General features: G+C 40.3%; 1 pseudogene; it reads right to left on the bottom strand.

Moving 5' to 3' along the window:
• Positions 1-223: 223 nt before the first annotated feature.
• Positions 224-914, bottom strand: LOC109392921 (proteasome subunit alpha type-2 pseudogene; annotated as a pseudogene).
• Positions 915-7,026: the final 6,112 nt, after the last annotated feature.

Below are 7,026 nucleotides of genomic sequence, written 5' to 3'. Positions count from 1 at the left end.
AAAGGACAGCAACTTGTCTGTTCCCCTTCTCCCAATTCCCCAGCACTGTTCCCATCCCCCCAATTCCCCAATAAAAATCTTAAAAAAAACCAACAAAACATCGGTCCATTAAACCATGTAGAAATAAGCATGCAAAAAATCTGCAAAACAAAACAAAACATACTTTAAACATTTTTAGGTATAGAGGTTATCCGAAATTCTGGATTTTCCAGTCACTTCATTATTATGCAGTGGCAGCCAAGTAATCCTTAACTTCAGTTGGAGTTAGCCTCCTAAATCCAGCTTCATTGCAGATTCCAGCTTCTATGTTACCTCTTGCCATGTGCCCTTTGACGCTTTCCTTCATGGTTAATATGGCTGTATGAATGGCATCTTCAAGTTCTAGATCTTCGTTGCATCTTTTCTCAAGGAAAGTTTTCCCATTCACATAGTTCTTTCCCATTGCTGTGGCTTTCCAGGCAAAGTAAGCTCCCAGATAGATCTGACTGAAATGAAAATGGGCATCCCTCCTTCCAACCATAAATTAGTAAAGAAATTCCAAATGGATGAACACCACCTGACTGGGTACATTCTTGCATCCCAGAAACTACTCTCTGTACCAGCTGAGCTGTGGGAATGGGTTCTGGGTAAACAAGATAGTATTGCTGAGCCAGTTTCCGAGCTCTGTAACCTGGGCCCAGGCCACTACACACCAAGCCTATGTGTTTGGTAATTGGTTCCACTTTGTGTACACTTTGCTCATCATACAGAATGGGTTTCTGTTTCTTCTCAGTTGCTAACAACACACCATTTGAAGCTTTAATTCCCACTGAAGGGGTCCCTCCAGCTACAGCAGCCAAAGCATATTCAATCTGGACAAGTTTACCAGACGGGCTGAATGTAGTCAGCGAAAAGCTGTAACCCTGCTCCGCCATCTTTACCCGGAGAGCCAAAGCACCTAAATGTGCTACCCTTAAAGGCAATTAATTGATATGCTTTTAAGTTTTACTTTTAAAAAATAGGTTACACATTTACATGTTTCAAAATTGAAATGGCACAAAAGGTGTACAGTGATCCATCCGCTGTCCTCCCCCTCTACCCAGACCCCTGCTTGGAGACAACCACTGTTACTAATTTCCTACTGGTCTAGTTAAATACAAAGACTTGTATGTATTTTCCCCTTTACACAAATTGAATCATGTAGCACTTACTGTTCTGCATCTTTCATTTTTCACTTAGCAAATTATATCAACAATAATCCTCATTTTTTATGGTTGTATATATACATTCTTTATATAAATGGCCATAATTTACAAAGTTTCCCATGAATAGAAATCAGGTCGTGTCAGTCCTTTTCTGCTACAGACAATGGTGTGGTGAATAGTCTTGTGCATATGTCATTTCTCACAAATACAAGTATGCCTGAAGCATAAAATCATAGAAGAGGAATTTTGATAGGGATTGTCCAAGTGCCCTCGCTCTCAGCAGCAATGTGTAAGCAAGCCTGTGACCCCCCACCACCAGCCCAGTGTGATATCAAGTGCTCTGCAGCTCTGCTGTTTTCCACAGGTGAAGTTGTAATTTGCATTTATCTTATTATGAGTATAATTAAACATCTAAAAATATGTTTAGGAGCCTGTGAACTGTTGGTTTCTCTCCTTTTCCCCATTTCTCTACTGGGCTGTTGGTAAATTGGGATATTAAAAGTTAGAGTGTATTGGATAGTAGAAAAAAATAGGTCTTAAAGTTGGTGGGTCAATATTCAAATTCTGTTGCAATCTTTTATTTGTTATGTGCTTCAATTTTCTCATCTCTAAACAATGATAACAATGCCAACTTCACAGGGCTCTAGGGAGGATTAAAAGTGATAACATGTAACACAGTTAGTGTACTGTCTAGCCTTTAGTATGGGCTTAATTACATCAATACATTAAAAAGTGTTTTCTCTGTCCTCCCATGATTTTACACAGATTACAACAAACATTTTCCATATTCCTGAGAAATCATATATATTTTCTCAAAAAAAAAAAGGAAGAAAGGAAGGCAGGAAGGAAGGAAGGAAGAAAATGCATGAAAAGGAAATAGAAGTTGGAACAGAGAAGCCATGTTTTCTTGGCTTGGGTATCTTGAATCCTTTTTTTTATCTGGCTGCCCAGCATACTTCTAAAACCATTTCTTCCTCTGAGCGTGACCATGGAGTACTGGCTAATTTTAATATTAGCAAATGCAAAACATAATTAAAGGGAAGTAAATCTGCTGTTCCCACATACACATTACAAAGTCAATACATAGTCTGGCTTTGAATACCATTTGCCTGACAAGCCTGACCTTTATTCACTGAAACTGGAGGATATGATCTCTGCAGTTTACTTCAGAGAAAACACACAAGTTACTGCAATGGTCTGCTTTTGGCTCCTGGCAACTTATAGCCTTTGCCTTAGAAAGCCACTTCCTCTCCCTCTGTGTGCTGGAAAAGTCATTTAAAGACCCTTCCCCTACCCTGTGGGGACATCTGGGAACTCTTCTTTGTGGCCAGCACATTCAGCTCTCTGATGTCTGCTAAGACTGTGGGAATGAACACCCCAATATCTTCCCATGTTTAACATACTTTAGCCTTAGAAATATTTGTCAGACACGGCGAGAAGGTCAAATGTATACAAAGCATTACTGCAAGTGCACAGAACCTGGAGGTGGACCCTACAGTGCCAGGTGAGAGTGCAGATGATCCTTGTTGCTCCAGAGATTTGTGGTTCCCTCGTTGGACCCCTTTCCCCTCTTTATTCCCTTCCCCATTTTTATCCATTTTCCTTATCATAGATGTCTTCTTAGGGAGAGTGCAATAGAGTGAGCAAAGACAACAGCTTGGTTAAATCTATCACTTGCTAGTTGATCTGGCAAAGGAGGGTAATCTCATGCAGAATCCAGTTTGTGGTTCAACAGCAAGATCATCCTATTCCTGAGATTTGTAACCATAGATAGCTGAGAGTTACCAACATGCAAGCCTGTGAATTCAAGCTGCAGGAACCAAGTGAGGCTTCTGGGCTTGAAGCCACCCTGCCACATAGGAAGCAGCTAAAGGCTCACATGTGAGAGCTTGCCAGGATGGGAGAGTGACTCAGCAGTGGTGCAGGAAGCAGTTGCTAAACAGTGAAGACCTGGTTTATCAGTGTCAGAGATGATCTGAAGGAGTGTGAGAAGCTAGAGGGATTGAGGGAAGAAATGGAGTTCTGGCTGACAAACTGCTTCAGCCGCCACATGCTCCCTTCTTTTTCTCCTGCTAATTGTAGTTTCAAAATCAGCAACAACTCACCCTACAATAATTGTAAAAAAAAAAAAAAAAAAGTAAGTGCCTGTGCACACATTTGAGAGCAATACGTGTACTATTCAAGTGTTATGCAGCTAAAATGATTGTATGGATTTGTGTAACTTGCTTGTTGAATGAGATGAGTTCAGCAGGACACGATCAAGGAGCTCCGTTTTCCTCCTTCTCCTGCCTGTGAACACACCTGGTCAGACCTCTATTCAAAGCTTCTTGAATGCATTTAGGGTGGAGACAGAGTTCTTTGTTCTTTGGTCTCTTGTCACCTGACTGAGTTCTCTTATCATTTATAATAGCTTTTCAATAGTTTCTCTTGTGTTTTCCAAATATTCATCATACAAAATGAAAATAGTGGCGATTTAAAATTTTCCTCCCTAACTTTTATACATTTTTACACTTTTAACTTCATTTTATTTTCTAAGTATGATTACTCCAGAACAATGTTAGAGAAGAATAGTGATAGTGGGGCCGGCCAAGTAGCGCATTGGATAAGAGCTGGCTTGGGACGCCAGCCCTGAGCAGCAGGGCCCCGGTTCGGATCCCATATTAGGGCCAGTGACACTGTGCCCTCTACAGCTAAGATGGTGAACAACAGCTCGACCTGGAACTGGGCTGCCGTGAGTCGCTGGCGATGGTGTACGCTGCAGTGGGGCTGCAGTGGGCTGCCATAAGCTACCGTGAGTGGCCGGCAGCCAGCGTGAGCTGCCAAGAGCTGCCATGAGCGGCCGTCCAGTGGCCGGTGACCAATCTGCCTCACCCAGGAAGAGCGGAATGATAATACCAACATGGGCCAGTGAAGCGACGTCCTCCACAACTAGTCTGAAGAACCAAAGGACAGCAACTTGTCTGTTCCCCTTCCCCGATTCCCCAATAAAATCTTTAAAAAAAAAAAAGAATAGTGATAGTGGTATTCTTGTCTAGTGATTTTTAAAAGCATGACTGAGCCTGTAGTAAAATGCATACTCTTGTATAATGCAGGTGGAAACATACATTGTTTATATCTAGTAATTTCACTTCTAAGAATTTAGTCTAGAGACATACTAAAAGATTACTAAATGTTATTTATCAGTTTCTTGAAAGCAGTATTTGTAATATGAAACATTAGAAGCAAACTAAATGTTCAACACTGAAGAATGGTTACATAAATTATGGTATATCCATGTGATAAAATAAGGCTGTATTATTTATCTAGTAATATATAACAAATTACCCCAAAATTTAATGGCTTTAAGTGATCAACATTTATTATCTCACACAATTTCTGTGGGTCAGGAACCCAGGAGCAGCTTAGCTGAATGTTTCCGCCTCATGAGGTTTTGGCCAAGATGTTGGCCAGGGCCGTGGTCACCTGAAGACTTGACCTGGGCTGGAGGTTCTGCTTCCAAGGGAGCGCACACACATGCAGGTTGTTGGCAGGAGATCTCAATTCTCCACCACACGGACCACCCCCATGAGGCTGGCGCATCTTCTCATGACATAGCAGCTGGCTTCTTCCATAGTGAGTGATCTAAGGGAAAGCAAAGTGGAAATTGCAATGTCTTTTATGAAGTAACACTCTGTTATTTTCACAATATCCTATGCGTTGCACGGATCAGTTCTATTTATTGTGGTAGAGGGCTAACTAGAGACATTGAGTACCAGGAGGCAAGCATTACTGAGAGTCATCAGGGAAGCTGGTTACTCTACAGTCTATGCTTTGGCCCCAATGATTCAAGTCCTTTACACATGCAAAATATGCTCACTCTTTCAAAAGGCCTCCCCCACAAAGTTTTAAGCTGTTACAGCATGAGTTCCAAGTCTAGATTCTCAACGTCTGAATCAGGTCCTGAGGCAGATGAAGCTCTTTGGGTATATCTCCTTCAGAATGTAGTTCCAAGTACAGTTCAAGTATAATTCCTCTTGATCTGAAGACCTGTGAGTTGAAGAGACAAGCTATCTGTTTCCTCCCACACCTTACATCTACTGGTGGGAGAGTCACAGCCTCAACCTCATCTTTAGACCATGTTTTCCTGGAGGAGCCCTGGATTTGATTTTTGCTGGAAGCCATTTTACAATTTTAGCATTTTCTGTCATCTGGAAAATTTCCTAAGCAGAAAGTCGTGACTCTTTTTTGTTTAATAGTTCTTCCTTCAGCTTATCTCTTCTCTCACATATTGCTATAAGCAGCAAGAGGAAAACAGCACACTTTCAACATTTTGCCTGGAAAGCTCCTCAACTAGATCGCTTAGTTCGTTAGATATATTTTCTTTTTTTTTCCATATTTTTTGCATGTGACAATGTTGCTAAATTTTCTGTCATATATAACAAGAACCTCTCATTTTCTAGTTTCCAATAATATTTTCCAGATTTTCCTCCAAGCCTCACCAATAGCATCCTTGACGTTCATCTGGCTTCTGGTAACAGTTTCTTCAATGCACTCTGCTTGCACTTCTCAGCCTTTCCTTTGTGCTGTTATAAAGCCCTCCCACATTTTATTTATTTATTTACTTGTTTGTTTGTTTGTTTATTTATTTATTTTGTTATGGTAGTGCCTCGCGCCTAGCACCAAAATCATTATTACGTATCTATGTGCAGCAAGTTACTACAAAATTTAGATTTTTAAAACAATATTTACTAACTCACACAATTCTGTGGGTCAGGAGCCCAGGGGCAAATTAGTTTGGTGGTTCCGTCTCAGAGTCTCTCATAAGGTTACACTTAAGGTGTTATCCAGGGTTATAATTATCTGAGGACTTGACTGAGTGGGAGAATTTACTTCCATGGTGAAAAACTCGAATACCTGGCAAATTAGTGCCGGTTATTGGCAGGAAGCCTCAATCCCTCACCATGTGGGCTTCTCTGTAAGAATGCTGGAGTCCCCATGACATGTTAGTTGACGTCTCCTGTAGCGAGTAATCCAAAAAAGAGCAAGGTGGAAGTTGTAACATCTTTTATGACATAGCTTTGAAAATCACACTCTATTGTTTCCAAAGTATTTTATTAGTTACACAGATCAGTTATATTCAGGGTCAGAGGAGTGGGATAGGGCAGGGTATTGCACGCGGTCATGAATACCAGGAAGCAATAATCATTAGGGCATCTTGGAGACTGGCTACCACAATGATGATAAATAATTATGGCAGATTTCTAAAATAATATGTTTGAAAGGTCTTTGATAATAGGCTAGATGAAAGGAAACATTCAAAACTTTAATTCAATATAATCTAAAAGTTATTTAAAATAACTTTTTATGTTATTGTCTGGGTGTATCTATTAATGCACAAAAGATAGGTCAGGAAGAAAAAAATGTTAGCATTGCTTATTCTAGGTGAGAGGATTGTGAATTTTAAAGTTTTCTTATTTTTTTGTATGTTTTCAAAACATAACACTACAGGGTACATGCATAATTTTATAATTAACAAACATGAATTTTGAGGGCACAATTAGAAAAATATTTAAATTTTTTGTTTCTTTTCTTTAAGATACAAACGATATCATTTCCCCTTGGTTTAAAAAATAAATGTCTACACCCTTCAAACAAACTAATGATAATTTTAAATGGCAGGAGCTGTTTGTCACGTCCAGCGTGGCAAGGGCAAACGGGTTTCTCTTGAGGGGCGGCGTAGATTGAATAAAGAGTCAGAGACAGAAGTAAAGTTTAAGAGCGAGACCAAGGGACTGAGCAAGCCCCAAGGGACTCATTCAGAGAATCTGAGCGAGCCTCGAATCGGGTCAGCGCATCATATTTA

This window comes from Hipposideros armiger, unplaced genomic scaffold, assembly GCF_001890085.2.
Source record: "Hipposideros armiger isolate ML-2016 unplaced genomic scaffold, ASM189008v1 scaffold_357, whole genome shotgun sequence".
NCBI classification, from domain to species: domain Eukaryota; kingdom Metazoa; phylum Chordata; class Mammalia; order Chiroptera; family Hipposideridae; genus Hipposideros; species Hipposideros armiger.
The sequence above is the reverse complement of the archived record's forward strand: the minus strand, read 5'-3'. Positions and strand labels throughout refer to the sequence as shown.